Here is an 18,331-nt window from a genome sequence, read left to right on the forward strand (position 1 = left end):
CTAGGTTGGTTCCATAGTCTGGCTATTGTGAATTGAGCAGCTATGAACATTGATGTGGCTGTATCTCTGTAGTATGCTGATTTTAAGTCCTTTGGGTATAGGCCAAGGAGTGGGATAGCTGGGTCAAATGGAGGGTCCATTCCAAGTTTTCTAAGGAATCTCCACACTGCTTTCCAGAGTGGCTGCACTAATTTGCAGCCCCACCAGCAATGTATGAGTGTGCCTTTCTCCCCACATCCTCGCCAACACCTGTTGCTTGTATTTTTGATAATCGCCATTCTAATTGGGGTGAGATGGAATCTTAGGGTGGTTTTGATTTGCATTTCTCTTATTACTAGAGATGTTGAACATTTTTTCATATGTTTATTGATTGCTTGTACATCTTCTTCCGTGAAGTGTCTGTTCATTTCCTTAGCCCATTTGTCGATTGGATTATTTGTGTTGTTGGTGTAGAGTTTTTTGAGTTCTTTATAGATTCTGGAGATTAGTGCTCTATCTGAAGTATGAGTGGCAAAGATATTCCCCCACTCTGTAGGCTCTTTCTTCACATTACTGATAGTTTCCTTTGCTGAGAGAAAGCTTTTTAGTTTGAATCTATCCCAGCTATTGATTCTTGCTTTTATTTCTTGTGCTATGGGAGTCCTGTTGAGGAAGTTTGGTCCTAGGCCGATATGTTGAAGATCGGGACCTACTTTTTCTTCTATAATCTGCAGAGTCTCTGGTCTGATTCCAAGGTCCTTAATCCATTTTGAGTTGAGTTTTGTGCAGGGTGAGAGATATGGGTTTAGTTTCATTCTGTTGCATATGGATTTCCAATTCTCCCAGCACCATTTGTTGAAGAGGCTATCTTTTCTCCATTGCATATTTTTGGCGCCTTTGTCTAGTATTAGAAAGTTGTATTTATTTGGGTTTGTGTCCATGTCCTCTATTCTGTACCATTGATCTACCTGTCTATTTTGGTACCAGTACCATGCCGTCTTTGTTACTATTGCTTTGTAATAAAGTTGAAGTTCGGGTATTGCGATACCCCCTGCTTCATTTTTCCTGCGAAGGATTGCTTTAGCTATTCTGGGTTTCTTATTCTTCCAGATGAATTTCATGATTGCTTGCTCTATTTCTGTCAGGTACGTCATTGGGATTTTAATTGGGATTGCATTGAATCTGTATAGCACTTTTGGTAGTATGGCCATTTTGACAATATTAATTCTGCCTATCCAAGAACATGGGAGATCTTTCCATCTTCTAAGGTTTTCTTTAATATCTTTCTTTAGTGTTCTGTAGTTCTCATTGTAGAGGTCTTTCACCTCTTTTGTGAGATTGATTCCCAAGTATTTTTCATTAATGAACATTGACGCAAAAATTCTCAATAAAATTTTAGCAAATCGCATACAAAAATATATTAAAAAGATAGTGCACCACGATCAAGTGGGTTTTATCCCAGGGATGCAAGGTTGGTTCAACATCTGGAAATCAATAAATGTAATTCACCATATCAATAGACTTAAAGTCAAGAATCACATGATTATTTCAATAGATGCAGAAAAAGCATTTGATAAAATACAACACCCCTTCATGCTCAAAACACTAGAAAAAATAGGGATAGTGGGAACATTCCTTAACATTGTAAAGGCCATCTATGCTAAGCCCATGGCTAATATCATTCTAAACCGTGAAAAACTGAAAGCATTCCCCCTAAAAACTGGAACAAGACAGGGATGCCCTCTTTCACCACTCCTATTCAATATCGTTCTTGAGACTCTAGCCAGAGCAATTAGACAGACCAAGGAAATTAAAGGAATACGAATAGGAAAAGAAGAACTCAAACTATCCCTATTTGCGGATGATATGATTATATACTTAGAGGAACAGGGAAATTCCACCAGAAAACTGTTAGAACTCATAAGTGAATTCAGTAAAGTGGCAGGTTACAAGATCAATGCTCATAAATCCAATGCATTTTTATACATAAGTGATGAATCTTCAGAAAGAGAAATTATGAAAACTACCCCATTCACCATAGCATCGAAAAAAATAAAATACTTGGGAATCAATCTTTTGAAAGATTTAATGGAAGATTTCATATATATCAGTAACAAAAAATATATTAATATATTTATCAATAAAAATGTGAGACCTATTAAAAATAAAAATTAAAATACCACTGAAGCCAAAAAAAGTCTTTCTACAAATAGAAGGACCATATTATTGTGTAAATTAATTTGCAAATTTAGCAAAATCTCAATAGAAACAACAGTTTTCAGCTATATCACATGATGCTAAATTTAGTGAAAAAAATAAACATAGAAGTGGGACCAGCACTAAAACACATTTTTTTTTTTTTTAAGAACCTAAATAATTTAAGAGTATCATACTGGTCAATTAGCAAAATAGAATGCCCAGATGTAAGTATACTCAGATACATATAGAAATTGAATGTATAAAGAGAACATAATCTCAAATCACTGGGAAAAAGAAGTAGTCAGTAAATGTTAAAAGGATAAGTAAAGTAATACCTTACCTCATATACCATGATAAATTCCATATTCACCAAAGATTATTTATTTATTTATTTATTTATTTATTTATTTATTTTGGTGGCACTGGAGATTGAACCCAGGGCCTTGTACATGTGAGGCAAGCACTCTACCAACTGAGTTATATCCCCAACCAAAGTTATTTTATAAATAACACAACCATTAAATAATAAGACGAAAACTCAAAATTGTTTTCTTTACAAATCTGAAGTTAGCAAGAACTATCTAACCTTTCATGACTCAAAGTCCCAAAGTCATAAATTATTTCCCTGGTACTTTCTGTTACATAAAATCATTTTTTTTATGGAAAGAAGCATCATAAACAAACTTAAAAAAAGACAACTAAGGGAGATAGTTACAGATCATATTACAAAGAGTTATCCTTCCTAACATGTAAATCGACAAAATCAAAACCCTTTGAAACATAGAAAAATGAAATAAAATTTGTTACTTATAAACAACAAGATAGTTAACACTTATTTAAAAAGAGAAATGTAAATTAAAACTGTGGATGAAAGACTAGTTTCTCTCTCTCCATTGGCAAAAATCCAAAGTTAGCTAACATACTCTGGAGGGGAAAGCATTTTTTCATGCATTCTGACAGCAGTATGTTAAAGTCACCTAGAATTAATGTGTTGTGGTCTATTTGGTTCCTGGAATTGAGAAGTATTTGTTTGATGTGTACATAGATGCACTGTTGTTTGGGACATAAATATTTATGATAATTATGTCTTCCTGTATATGGTTCCTTTAAGAAGTATGAAATGTCCTTCTTTATCCCATCTGACTAACTTTGGCTTGAAGTCCACTTTATCTGATATAAGGATGGAAACACCCACTTTTTACTGAGTCCATGTGCATGATAGTTTTTTCCCAATGCTTTCAACTTTAGTCTGTGGATGTCTTTTTCTATGAGATGAGTCTCTTGAAGGTAGCATATTGTTGGATCCTTCTTTTCAATCCAGTCTGCCAGTCTATGTCTTTTGATTGATGAGTTTAGGCCATTAACATTCAGGATTATTATAGAGATATGATTTATATTCTCAGTCATTTTGGCTTATTTTTGAATTTTACCTTGACTTGGTTTCTCCTTTGATTGACTTTTCCTTTAGGGTAGTTCCTCCCTTTGCTGATCTACATTGTTGTTTTTCATTTCCTCCTCATGGAATATTTTGCTGAAAATGTTCTGTAGTGCAGGTTTTCTGTTTGTAAATTCTTTTAACTTTTTTTTTAATATTGAAGTATTTTTATTTCACCTTCAAATCTGAAGGTTAGTTTTGCTGGGTATAAGATTCTTGGTTGGCATCCATTTTCTTTCAAAGCTTGAAATATGTTATTCCAGGCCCTTCTAGTTTTTAGGGTCTGTGCTGACAAATCTGCTGATATCTGTATTGGTTTCCCCCTATATGTAATCTGATGCTTTTATTCTGCAGCCTTTAAAATTCTATCTTTATTTTGAATGTTAGGCATTTTTCATCATAATGTGCCTTGGTGTGAATCTGTTGTAATTTTGTGCATTTGGTGTTCTGTAAGCCTCTCGTATTTGGTTTCCCATTTCATTCTTCAGGCTTGGGAAATTTTCTGATATTATTTCATTGAACTGGTTGTTCAATCCTTTGGTTTGTACTTCTGTGCCTGCCTCAATCCCAATTCTTAAGTTTGGTCTTTTCATGATATCCCATAATTCTTGGAGGTTCTATTCATGATTTCTTACCATCTTCGGTGATTGGTCAACTTTATTTTCAGGATTAAATATTTTGTCTTCCTTGTCTGAGGTTCTGTCTTCCAAGTGATCTAGTCTGTTGATGATGCTTTCCATTGAGTTTTTTTATTTGGCTTATTGTTTACTTAATTTCAAGGATTACTGTTTGTTTTTTGTTTTGTTTTGTTTTGTTTGAGAATTTCTATCTTTGTTGAAATAATCTTTTGCTTCCTGCAGTTGCTCTTATTTCCATTTATTGGAGTGGTCATTTATTGCCTGCATTTGCTCTCTTATCTCATCCCTTGCCTCATGAATCATTTTAATTAAGTATGTTCTGAACTCCTTTTCTGACATTTCTTCTACCATGCTGTCATTGAATTCTATTAATATAGAATCTTGGTTTGTTTGGAACACTTTCCCCCTTGTTTTTTTTCATGTTGTTCACGTATCTTCCCGTCTAGCAGTGCAGATCTGGGGTACTGCAGTTTCCCCTCTATAGTCTTATAGTGACCCTGCAGGTTTCCAAAACCTCTTTCTTAAGGGGAAGATCAATATTAGCAGCACCCAGTACAGACAATATTCAGTCCTAAACAGAATAGCCCCTATGAAGATGTTAACAATTTTGTGATAATAAACAGAGAGGATGAGTTCAATTATTATCTGCAGTATAACTAATGGATTTGCAATGAGGTCTACAGTTTCTAATAGTGAACAAAGAGGATGGGAAGGGGCATAGGATGTCACTGTTAATGGAATAAGAAAAAAGTAAATAGAAATACTAGGTCATGGGAAGGATGAAAGTGGAATCAAAAGAAGTTGGTTGTTAGCATGAGAAAAGGGAGAAAGAGACTCTGAGGAAACAGGTAAACAAAAGGAAAATAGAGTGAGAAAAATAAAGAAATAAAAGCTTAAAACTTTTCAAAAAGGAGAAAAAATAATCTACACTATAACAATCATATACTATTCAAACTTTCCAGTCTTCAGTAGCCTGATGTATGAGAGGTACCTGACAATAAGCTTCCAGTCTCCAGCAGGCATGTCAGGATGGGATTTGTCCCACCTAAAGATGGCAGTTTCCGTTTCCAGGGCTATCCAAGATGGCTGCCCTGGCTCCCAAACATGCTGGTAAATGGGGAGCTGCAGCATAGGGCATGGTCACCAAGTCCGTGTAGGGTGCAGTTGGACAGATGGGGATCCTGGAAGTGCAACTTGGTCAATTGGGCCAGGGATCCTGCAAAATGACAGCCTCATGTAACCAAACCTGTGAGTACCATGAGAGTGGACTTCCAGGCAACAGAAGGCAGCTGGCGATCCTCTAGTGGTCTGCAGGCAGTCTGCAGGCTACTGGCAGACAACCAGCAGGTGGATCTTGGGCGGTGGGTGATGCGTAGGTGAAAGGCAGGCAATGGGCAGTCAAGAGGCAGATGAACAGGCAACATGGTAGGTGGGAGTCAGTAACAATCTGCACTCAAAAGTAGTTGATATGCTGGAAGACTGCAGGTGATCGAGGTGGACAAATGGGGTAAACAGAAGGGATTGATGAGCAGCAAAGACTGCTTCACAGAGAAATGGATTTTTCTTTGCTTGAAATCTGAGTTACAGAGTGCCAAGAAATGCAGCCTCTCTTTAGTCCACCATCTTGGATCTAATCGTGATTTTTGTTTTCTAGTTTTGTGATTTTCTTTTACTTTTTTTTTTTTTTTTTTTTTTGAGAAAAAGCAATGAGTCTTTTACCAGAAAAGAGAGATGTTAGCCCCCACTACTTTATTCCTTTGGAACTTAAGTCTGTATTATGTGAAATTTTATATATATATATATATTTTCCCCCCTTTTAGGATTTTTGCCTCAGTTCCAAGTTTTTTTGTTTCAATTTGGTATATTTAATTTTTTTTTAAAGTGTTCGACCTGTGTTTTGCTCTTACAACCCAAAAGTGACTTAAACTTGGCCAGTAATTTATTAAAAACAAAATAAAACATGACTCTGCTAACTGAAACATGCATTTATGTCACTATATATTTATGTGTATAAACACTCCAGAAATGACAACATTTTGGGCATGCCATTATATGTGTGCTTGAGCATTTGTGTATGTATACACATCACTTTGCAAGCATACCTATATTTTATAAGAGCATTTTTGATCAAAACATTTTCCATATCTTTTAACCTGTGTTTTTTTTTTCAAGTCAAGAAACATAAATTTTGCTTTCCATGTGCTTTATTTTAAGGTGAGAATTCTTTTTACCATAAGTGAGTACCTTATAAATTAAAGCAGAAATTTATCATTAACACAGTATTTCTTATTAATGCATCTTCATTTTAAAAATACATTTATTGATCTTCCTCTTTTGCCCTTCACAGTTGAAGTTTTAGACAAGGTCAGAATTAAGTTTGGGCAACCAAATATACTTGGGGAGGGGTCTTCTCTCCTTCTCTGTCTGTTTTTACAACTGGATAATCTTCAAAATAAACAGCATTCCAGGCCTTCACCCAGTTGGAGGCGATTACTGAAGTTTTACAAACTCTCCTGTATATGTAATAAACATGTATTATGGATATAAGAATTTTATCTCTTGGGTAAACATAATCTTCACACGGATACAATACTCCTATCTAGATGGGAGGCATTCTTTCAATTTTTTAATAAATAATTCTAAATGTAATGATACCACGAACAATTAAGAGGTCTTTGTTGTGTTGGTCATTCTCTGGTGGACGAATCAGTTTCTCAATATGTTAGAGATAGACAATCACAATGATTCAATAAGAAGGTGAGAACCAGTAAGATTCATCACTATCTGGGCCCCTACTCTGAGGGTATCCACTGAAAATCAAGCATTCTTGGAATAAAAAGATAAAGACCAAAAATAAAAATGTATTAAAACACACCTTTTTAAAGGTGAAATGAAGTATCACAGATACTAACCTGGCTTATCAAATGACCTCTCACTGACACAAAATAAAAAGCCTTCCATACAAAAAGGAGCTTAAGAAAGCAATTTCTCTTGTCATCTCTTGGTGTGAAGAGTGATAGAATGGAAGAAAAATATGACTTAAGAACACCTTAAGATGTTCTTGTTTTTCCCTAATAGGCCCTTCAAGTAAACAAGGAAAAATATTATTTTGAAATGAGATTCAAACATGCAGTTTGAAGCATGAAAAGTCATAGTAAACAAAGTTAATCATATATCTGAAAGGAGCTTTAAAAGCTGTGTTGAACAGATTACCCTCAGGGCCTCTGGACAAAACCAGTTTGGCTGACATCTTGATTTTAGACATCTGGCTTCCAGAACTATTAGATAACAAATTATTGTTGTTTTAAGCTATCCAGTTTGTGATCATTTCTTTTAGCCATCCTAGAAATCTAATATGTAATTCCCACCACACCAAAATAAAATATGTTTGAGAAGAATAATGGTATTCTTACAGTATTAACTTTTAGAAAATAAAACATTTTGTGAAAATTTGTGATCTATTCATTTGTCTTTTTTCCTTCCTTCCTTTTCTTTCTTCTTTCCTGGGGATTGAGCCCAGGGTATTATACATGCTAGGCAAGTGTTTTCCCACTGACCTATATCACCAGCTGAATTTCCTCTACTAATGTTAACATGGGCAAATTTCCTTATTGCTTCTGGGTAAATAGTTTTACTTGAGTCAAAATTTAGGGTCTACAATATTACAAATATATTTAACTAAATAAAAAGTTAGTTAAATGTCCTCCTAGGCTAAATTACCAAGAAAAGTACCAAGAGACAATTAACTGACAAAAGTTATAAAATTCCTTACCCAACAGTATTATCTTGCCACTACATGAAGAACTTTTACAGAATCAATAAAACAAAGATAATCAAGGCAATCAGAAAAATAATAAGCTAAATGTCTTGAGAGGCAGATCTTAGAGATGGAACAATGGGATATCAAACTTCCATTTCACTTATTATAAGAAAAATACAACATTGGGATAACTTTTATTCACTTGTCAGTCAATGACCCAAAAGCTAGACAATACACTCTGGTAAGTTTGTAAGAAACAATGCATGTGCTCTTTCATTCTTTGCTGTTAGAAGTCAAAACAGTATAATCCCCACAGAGGGCAACTTGCCAATATCTATAAAAGCTGCAATGCACAGACCATGTGTCCACCAATCCTATTTCTTGGAACTCATTGTGCTTGCACACTGTGAAACATATAAATTACTTTATTTTTGTCTTCTTTATAAAAGCAAAAAATTGCAAACATCTTTATATGTATGAATAAAAAAACAAGGCAAGTTAATTATGGAACAACCACATGATGCTTTCTCCCATCCAAAAATGTATAACCTTGCCTTTTACAGTGTAGACTTAAAAAACTTATAAAATGTATTCTGAATGTATTTACTGTTTTTGGTTCGATAATATTTCTTCTGTGAATAAATGAATACAAGAAAATGGAATTATTAAAAATTATATGGAATAATGTTGTTTAATAAAACAATTATGCTATGGTTTGAATGTTTGTACCCTCTTCAAAAGTCATGTTGAAAATCCCCAGGGCAATATATTAAGAGGTGCAGCATCTAGTAGGTAATTAAATTGTGAGGACTGCACCCTAATGAATGGATTTAGCAGCATTTTAATGGATGAGAGGATACTAGATCTTTTGCCCTTCTGCTTCCACTATGTGAGGACAGAGCAAGGCACTATGGAAGCAGAGACCAGGCCCTTACCAGACAACAGACCTACCAACACATTGATCTAACACTTCCATACTCCAAAACTCTGAGAAATAAATTTCTGGTTTTTTTGTTTGATTGTTTGTTTTGGTTTTTTTTTTTTTTTTTTTTTTTTTTTTTTTTTTTTTTTTTTTTGCAGGGGGGAAGGTACCAGGGATTAAACTCAGGAGAACTTGACCACTGAGCAACATCCCCAGCCCTATTTTGTATTTTATTTAGAGACAGGGTCTCACTGAGTTGTTTAGGGCATCAATTTTGCTGAGGCTGGTTTCTAACTCTTGATCCTCTTGCCTCAGCCTCCCAAGCCACCAGGATTAACAGGTGTACACCACTGTGCCTGGCTCTGTTCTTTATAAATGATCCAGTTTAGGTATTCACTACAGCAGCATGAATGAGCTAAAACAAAAAAATATGTTTTTTTGAACATATAACAAATTTGTTATATTTAAATGGCAATAATTCATTACAGGACGAGTTTTTATTATTCCTCTAGGGGGAAAAAATGTGCCCTTTTCCAGCACAAATGACTGAATCAACTTTTAAAGTCCAGACAATAGTTGGGAAATATTCTAACATTAGAGTCAGAAAAAGGTCATCATTCTTTAAATAACTTTGAAGTGAAGTATGGAAAACTGAAGCAGATTTTAGTTTCTAAAGCAGAGGTCAAAAAATTATACCTTGTGGTCAAATAAGACTTGATCCTATTTGTGAAAATCAAGTATTATTAGATCACAGTCATTGTTTATTTGTTTATATATTGTTTATGTGTGTTTGCACACAATAGTGCCAGAGTTTACAGAGTTGAGTAAGTGTGATAGCAAACATATGACTGGCAAAATATTTGATATTGAACTCTTTAGATTAAAAATTTACCAATGCAGGATAAGGAAACAGGATAGAACTAAGTATCCAGTGGTAAAGTTAGAAAAACCATAGTCATAGGGAGAGTTTGGTTAAGGATAGCAGAAGTTGGTTGTATTCAACTCCAAGGAACATAACATCAGAAATTATTTAAGAGAGTCAGGATTTCTCCCCTTACAATCATCCAGGAAAATCTCCAAATTTGTTGACTTTACACTCGTAATCAGCCCAAACTTGTAAACATACACCCTTAAACCATATTTCTGAGCAATTCTTAAAATGTTTAAAAGTAATTTATATGTATAAATATTAAAAACTTATGCACAGAAATTGAAATTTGAAAAGAATGGAACAGAATATAAATAGAAAAATCGAATATTTCCATCCCATGTTATGAAAAGTTTCAGATATGCTCATACTTTTCTTAAGAGGTGCAGCAGAGTAGAGTGTCAGCGAATAAGAATCTGCAGGCAGAGTAGAGTGTCAGCGAAAGAAAAGGTTCTAATGGAATTACAAGGAAGGGAAAATTCCGCAGAGATAGGTTTTAATCTCCTTTTCTCTAATTTTTGAGGCATAATTAAGATACAATAAATAATCATATAGATTGGCTTTATGATTTGGCAACATTTAAAGGAGAGGATTGATAAAGGTGTATGGGGGTCAGGTGTGGATGAGTGGCCCAACAGTGATTGGCAAGTCTGGTGATTTATATGTCCTTTGTCTTTGAACAGCTTGACCTATACCTTAGATGTCGTCTATTCATCTGACAAACCAAAGGCCACTGGTAAAAATGGGGAGTAGCACAATTGGGGGAAAAAGATTCCTATTTAAAGAAAGGATCTTATTTTAAAAAATATTTTGTATCTTTCAGACAGTAAATTTGCAACTATTTATTTGTTACACACCATTTTCAAAATTATCTGTGAAAAAAGATGTTGAGTCTTTTGACTAGTTTTGCATAGGTTTTTCAAAATTTGTTTAAAATCATAAAACAAAATTATTCACTATATGAAAATGGAAGCAGAATTAAGAAAGACAGTACATGTATCAATTGTAGCTCTTTGTAATTGTAATATCTTTTTCTATTTAGCTTTAAGTAAATAGCCACTTGTCTGTATATGTTTTATATAAATATAAATATGTATCCATAGGCACACATTTTTCACATTTTGTTTAAACCTCAATTTCTTATATGACTTTTAATTTAAATTGTAAATCATTGTGATTTATACAAGATAAGAAAATGATTTAACATACAAATTTGAATTCCCTCCCTAATACAAAAATGAATTTTAAAAAATATTTGAGACTGCTGTAAAAAACTATTCTTAATGAGTTTTAAGCAAGTGGTATGCTTAATAAGTGTTTTGAGTTTTATATACTTGTTTCTGATTAATAATGTAGCCAACTTTTTCACTATGCATAAGATTTTCTTCCATATGCATTTAACTAGTTAACTTTTGAAATGAGGAAAATCAAAATCTTCAATTTATCCCTGATTTGACAATGATTTTCTCATCAATTTCACTTCTTCAACTATTACTTGAGTGAAATTTATCAAATTTTGCAGAAAAGAACTTATGATCTACAATAAAACACTATTTTAATCACAATTCCAAAAACTGGTAGAGAAAGGACAGACTGGGGAAAGAATGGTATTTTTACCATACCATCAAGAGTTTCTCTAATCACAGAAAAAGAATATTTATGGTTCATTTTTCTTTATTACCAGGTAGAATTCAGTATATCTGCTATAGAGAAAAAGTTGTAAGCCAGAACCTGGTTTTGTCATTGTCTAAATGAAAATTGTAATGTATAATTATAATACGTATTTCTCAATTTCCCAAGCAAAGAGGAATTTGGGTTCAGTTATGAATATTTATGTGAAATGTTCTCCCAGAGAAGTTTGATAGTGTTTATGACATGCTAAACATAAAAGAATTTGGGAGTTTTCATTACCTATGTCAATATGTATTTTGTGTTAAACACAAATGATCTTTAGAAACACACTGTGAAAAAATCAGTTTATGAAAAGTTACTATAGTATCATATAATATTTCATTCTCTTTAAAAATATGTCATCAAAATATTTTAGAAGACTTAAAAGATCTTATAAAAATCTATCCTAATTTTAAAAGTACTTCTGCTGGAAATATTGAATATTGTACTTTTTATCTATTACAGCAGGAAACCAATTACCACAAATGTAGTGACTTTTTATCAACACGATTTTTATTTTAATTTTATAGTTCTGGGGGACAGAAGTCTGATAAAGGTTTTATGCTCTGAATTAAGGTGTTGGAGGGCTAGGAGGAAAAATTCATTTTCTTGCCTTTTAAATTTCTGGAGACTGCCAGCATTCCATGTCCCCTTCTTCCATTTTCAAAGTCAATACAGTTGACTCTCTCCTTGACTTCTCTTTGTGTGATCATGTCTTTTTTTCTGACTACACTCAGGACACTTTCTCTGCTTCCAAGAGTGGCGTGGGCCCATCCCGTTAGTTCACTTTAATCTATGTTGAGATTCTTAACTTCAAGACATTTGAAAAGGCTCGTTCACCACAGTGTCCAAGGATGGGGATGCTGATATCTTTGGGGAGGAGCATTATTTTGCCCACCTCACATATGTTTAAAATACTGCAGTTTTATGTGCATGAATTGAAAATTTTATGCTAAATGTCAGTATCTAGCAGAAAAATAAAGTTTGGGTAGGTCTACAGATAATAATTTTTGTGCCTTAAAGGTAGACTTGGAATTTGACAAAATTTATACCTAATATAGGAATAGAACAAAAACTTAATTTCCTATAATTGTTAAAAATCTCCTGCTTTTACTGCTACCCACTGGAGATTATAATCAGAGAACAAATAAATCACCTATATTAATTTGATTTTTTTATCTCTTAAATTATTTTCATTTTAACTGCAACTGATTTATTTAATGCAATTTCTTTTCAACAACATTAATGACCATAAACATGAAAGCTTTATTTGGTTTTATAAATGAAGTCAAACAAATACAAATAACCTATTGTGCTTGAAAGGATTTTCCTTTCTTAATTGAAAACAAACGGAACCAAGCTAAATTAAATGAATGTTTAATCTTTCATCCCGACACAAAGGTTATTAGTTGATACAAGTGTGTACACAGTTACAGACAGAAGAAACAAGCAATTGATTACTTTAACTTTGGAAAAGTCTAAGCTTAACAATTTAAAATGTCAATAAAAATACAGAATTGCATTTTAAGCAGTTTGAACTATTTTAAAAAGAATTTCTCCATATTTGCTTATGACAGTGTGGCTTTAAAGAATGAGTGTATCTTCCTGTGAAGAGTTCTTTCTGACATTTTTCTAGGGGTTTTTCTAAGAACATAATGTGGGTTCTTATTTAAATGAAGCAAAATTATAAATGGGTTTCAGCAAACCCTTGTCAAGGACAGTATGTTCATCTAATTCTTTTAAGAACCACCTTATTTTCTGTGACAAATTTCAAAGGCTATTAACTCAGGTTTTCATGATTGTACTTTCATTTTCCTACAACTAAAAAATTTATTTCCTGAATAGCAATTTTAGCAGATGCTTAAAACCTAGCCCAAATCCAAATTGTTCACTTAGATATGTTATTTACTGTCTCCTCCCTGTGAATACTGCTATCTCTTTAATTTCTTCTCCCCATGATTGCATACATATTTCAAAAACTTGCAAACACACAGGAGAGATGAAAGAGCCTTAGTTGTAATTGTGCATACCATCAATGCACTCTTCGGCATCACTGCTTGGTCTCAACCACAGGACTCAGTGACATGGTCTGAATTTGTCTGAGGTTCATCACTTTTTGCTTCCACCTGTACTAAACTAAACCCTTATAACTTGGTGGGAGATTTCAACTTTGCAAAGTCCTGAGTGTGTATGGGAGCCTATATTTCCTCTCTTCTCAGATCCCTATATCCATCTACGTGTTCTGTTTTCCCTCTGGGACTTCATATTCTTTCAGCATTTTAGGTCTAATTCAAGCAGCATTTACATCTCTAGGCACAGACAGGGAATGTCATCACTTATTGTTGTGAACAGTCATTAAACTTAAAATCTAATAAACAAATTAAGCTAATACACAGAAATCAGAAACATTTTAGCAGGTAGATATGATCCATGCATAAATAAAACATTTACATGGATTTATTGAATTAAATAGAACATAAACTTAAATATATTATTTTCTTATAGTATATGTCATTTCCAAAATATCTGTGGCAGAAGCACAATTCAGAAATTGATAACAGAGGGACTTTGTATGGCTACAATGAAAGTTTTGACCTGAGGAGCTACCTTTGGTTGGAACCATCCAGATTAAAAGAATCTGAAGAACCCGCCATTTCCCTTCCTACATTCTGACTTTAATTTCTCGATTTTCAATATAGTATCTAAAATTTATTAGGTACCAGCAAAGATTACATGGACAAATGATCTCATTAATGAAGTGTGAATACAGGAACAAATAAATAAATAGGAGATAATTTATACTATTCTGCATATTTAGTGATGGTTAAAAATAAAAATATAGAGACAAATGAGGAGAACTTTGGAACAGAGAACCGAATAAATTATAACATTTTCTAGAATTTTAACTAGTAAGGTGGGGAATCACAGACTCCTTTTTGGAATAGGTATCATTTAAATTGGACTGTCAAAGAATCATGGAAATGACATAGTTAATGGCCTATAGTCAAAGCCATAATGTCTCAAAATGCTGCAACATGTCAAAAATACCAGCAAGTTGCAGGGTTGCTTTGAGGACAAGTTTTTCTATTGTAGGTGACTTTATTTTTTTAATCTTATTTGCTGAGCAATTTATCCAAGAGGAGAAAGTAAGATCCTTGCCAGAGTGCAAGAAGTACTTTGCATTGATCTGGCTTTAGCTGAAATACTAGTTTCAGTTCTGGGCATCTCATTTGGGCAAACTGAAGCACACACAGAAAAAAAGTGAGAAGGAAGAGGAAAGGTTGGCAAACAATGACATATTAGGAAGTTGCGGGAGGTCGAAAAGAAGCTTAATGGGGATTTGAAAGCTGTTTTCAAATATTTGAAAGGCTGTCATGCAGAAAAAGGATTATTAGAGTTTTTCCATGCAGTGCCACAGGACACACAGTTGGTTATTTTAGGAAGGGAGATTCTAGTTAAATAGAAAGTGAAGCTTTTCAACAATCAGAGCTGATTTAAGGAGGAAGCTATGGTTCAAAATGCTAAATGAACTTCAAAGAGGCCCTTACCTACCACAATATTAAAGAGGGAATTTCTGCTTCGAGTGAAAACTGGAGTAGATGAGCTCAGGTCATTTTGAATTTTAAGATTCTACTTAGTCATCTTATAAAATATCTCAGAAGAAATTATTATGATCATATGTTGACATTCAGTTATTTCATCAAAGCTGTATCCCAGTACCTTTCACTTAATGTAAACAGAGAATGGAAATCAAAAAGAAAGTCTTTCTACATAACTCTAGCTACCCTCCTTACACAAATTCTTTACAATAAGAATCTTCAGATTTATTGCTCAAGGGAAGAAGTATACAGAATGATTAGGAAGAAAATGCTGAAATTTTCCAAGAAGGCCATGCTGCAGGTAAGGAGAATATGGACTTCTTTCAGAAGGTCATATCTGTTGTCAGTACCTGCTATTGCTGTTCTTGAAGCTTTCTACTGAGCTGACTGCAGATGGAAGGCATTCTACATTAATCTGACGTCATAGCTCAGTCTTCTCAAATTCATCATCACCTCACAACCATTATCTTCTGCCTTGAATTGGGAAATATAAGCAGGATGAATAATAACAACTTTTCAAAATGAATGTGGCATCAGATTAAGTATATGAAACTGAAAATCGGTGTGCTAGTGATCTACAATGTCAATCAGAATTTAATCTGTATAATTTTTCCTGATTTATTTACAGCCTAAATGTATTTCTAGAAGTAAATTATATGGTTTTTCAATAAATTTCAGGGTGATGCATTTGTTCATTTAGTAGATAAGCATAATTATTCTGGTGATGTGATATAATGTGCATATGATGAGAAAGAAGGAATTCTACTAAGTATGAAAAGGTACAGAAGCAAACAATAAATTAATTTTAAAAATACATTTAGAAATGGGTTACTAAAAAACGACATTGTACGTAGCCTTTCATTGGAAGAAGGTGGAGGTGTATGGTAGCAACTTAAAAGAGAGAAAATATCTGAAAAAATCAAGGTGTACTCTATTCTTTCTCTCCTGCCACCTGTTGACATTTGGTATACTCTCTAAATTCTCATGTATTTTAGAATTTACCGTTCACAGAATAGTTGTATATATTAATCACCTAACAATAACATAATTGGTATTAAAATATCACCTCACTGCCAGGATAGGCAAAAGTCTAAGCTCCCACAAATGGTTCTAAAATATTTGCTTGTGCTTATGCAGATGATTCAGTGGTGAGACCAAGTGACAGTATTGTTGGAGGGGAAAGGAGCTCTCACCTTGGGAAACAAAGGGGACTGGACTCTTTAGCAAAAGGCATCTTTAGTAAGAAAACAGATTACCCTGTTTTTAGCAGGGTAGAAGTAGCAAAATAAGTGAGTTGGCTATTTACCAATGGGTTTATTAAAAAACTCAAGTTTGAGCTGTTTGGAAATTCAGGATAAAATATAAAGTCAGGACATCAATGGAGGGGAGCAGTGGGAACAAATTGGTGGTTGTGAGGTTGGGAGAGAGAATATTTATCTTGGGCAGTGGAAAAGCAGACTTGCTAGAGAAGCTAGTAAGTCTAATTCACAGGATCAGGGATTCACTTGAAGATTGAAAATGTGAAAGATAAACCAATATTTTTGATCATGAGATTCTTCTCCAGCTGTGTCCATCTGCTCAACTCAAATATTTCAATCCAACGCTAAGTAAATTTAACAAGTTTTCAATGAATTTTGTTCAATTAATGTTAGTTTAACTTGTGAAAATTTAAATCATAGGAAGATTTCTCACAAACATCATTTAAAACATATTTGAAAAAGGATAATGGCTATTTCATAATCTTCTAACATTTTAACTACAATAAACTAACTAGAATTTGGTTGAGTGGCAACTTTAAGTTTTTGTTTTTTATTCTGCCATGATTTTAGGCTTTCCAAGAAATTTCAAGAATAATACAGAAGTCAGTCCTCAAAAATGACAGAGAAATGGAGTATTAGGCCGAGACTAAAGCATACAATAATTATAAAAACCAGATAAAATAAATAAAGCCCTGTAATTGGAAGGGGTATTAGTTGCAAACATTTAGTTCATTTTTCAATGATATTACTATACTCTCACAGGTCATGGAAAATAGCAATAGGAAATAGAGATGGGACAAATCACGCCCTGACTGATTCAAGGGATCAGAACTCAGGACTGAGAATACAGTTGGAAATTTAAGGAAGATATTCTAGTAGTGAGAAGCCTGCAGAAGAATTAGCTCCATATTCTGAGCACAAACTTCCCAAAGCTCTGACAGCTAAACAATACTTGTAGGGGGAGACATAAGGAGTTTCAACAAAAAGAATTTTTTAAAAAGACAGAAAGGGAGCAAAAGAAGTCTACTTTTGATATACAGAACTACAGGGAGTGGAATCTGTCAATTCAATTTTTTTTGACTGAATATATTCTTTATGCACAGCTTGGGAAGCTGAGCTGAAACCTCACAAGCTTGAAGCATTCTTCTATCCAGCTGAAAAATGACATGGCAGCTGGAAACTAATAGGGAATTCCAGGAGGAAAGGAAATTATCAATTGAGTGACCTGAATAAGGAATAATGGCAAATTGAAACATAAAACAGTACCATTTCAAAGAGAACAGTGAAAAATAGAATAAACATAACAGAACGTATGCAATGTTGTTAATAATTAATGACTAAGAACAAAATTGCATAAATCTAAATAAATGGAAAGTGTGTAAGTTTTAATTCTTCCACAGCTGATCTATAGATTTGACAAAATCCCAATAAAAAAGCTTACAAATTTTATTTAGAAATTGAGATTCAAATGAAAAGGACTCAGAATAAGCAAATTGATTATGAGGGGAAAAAGAAAAACACTATGACTGAACTTACATTAACAAATAACAAGATTCACCACAAAATCACAGCAATCAATACAATCTACAATAAAAACAAGAGGTATAGATAAATGGGAGAGAATAGAAAAGCCAGAAACAGAAACACAAACACATGCATTGTAAGATTATTTTTGATAAGGTATGAAGGCAATTCAATGAAGAAAAGTTCAAATGGAGCTTAAAACAATTGGGCAGCAAGACAGGAAAACAAACACAACACACACACACACACACACACACACACACACACACACACTTAACACTTTAGAAGGTAAATCTAAATTCATGAGCCAGTACTACAGAGCTTCTAAAAGAAAGGACAGAAAAAAATCTTTGTTACCTAGAGTTAAGCAAAAGTTTCTTAGATAAGACAAAAAAACTGTAAAACATGGAAGATGAA

Source organism: Sciurus vulgaris, assembly GCF_902686455.1.
Source record: "Sciurus vulgaris genome assembly, chromosome: 3".
Lineage (NCBI taxonomy): Eukaryota > Metazoa > Chordata > Mammalia > Rodentia > Sciuridae > Sciurus > Sciurus vulgaris.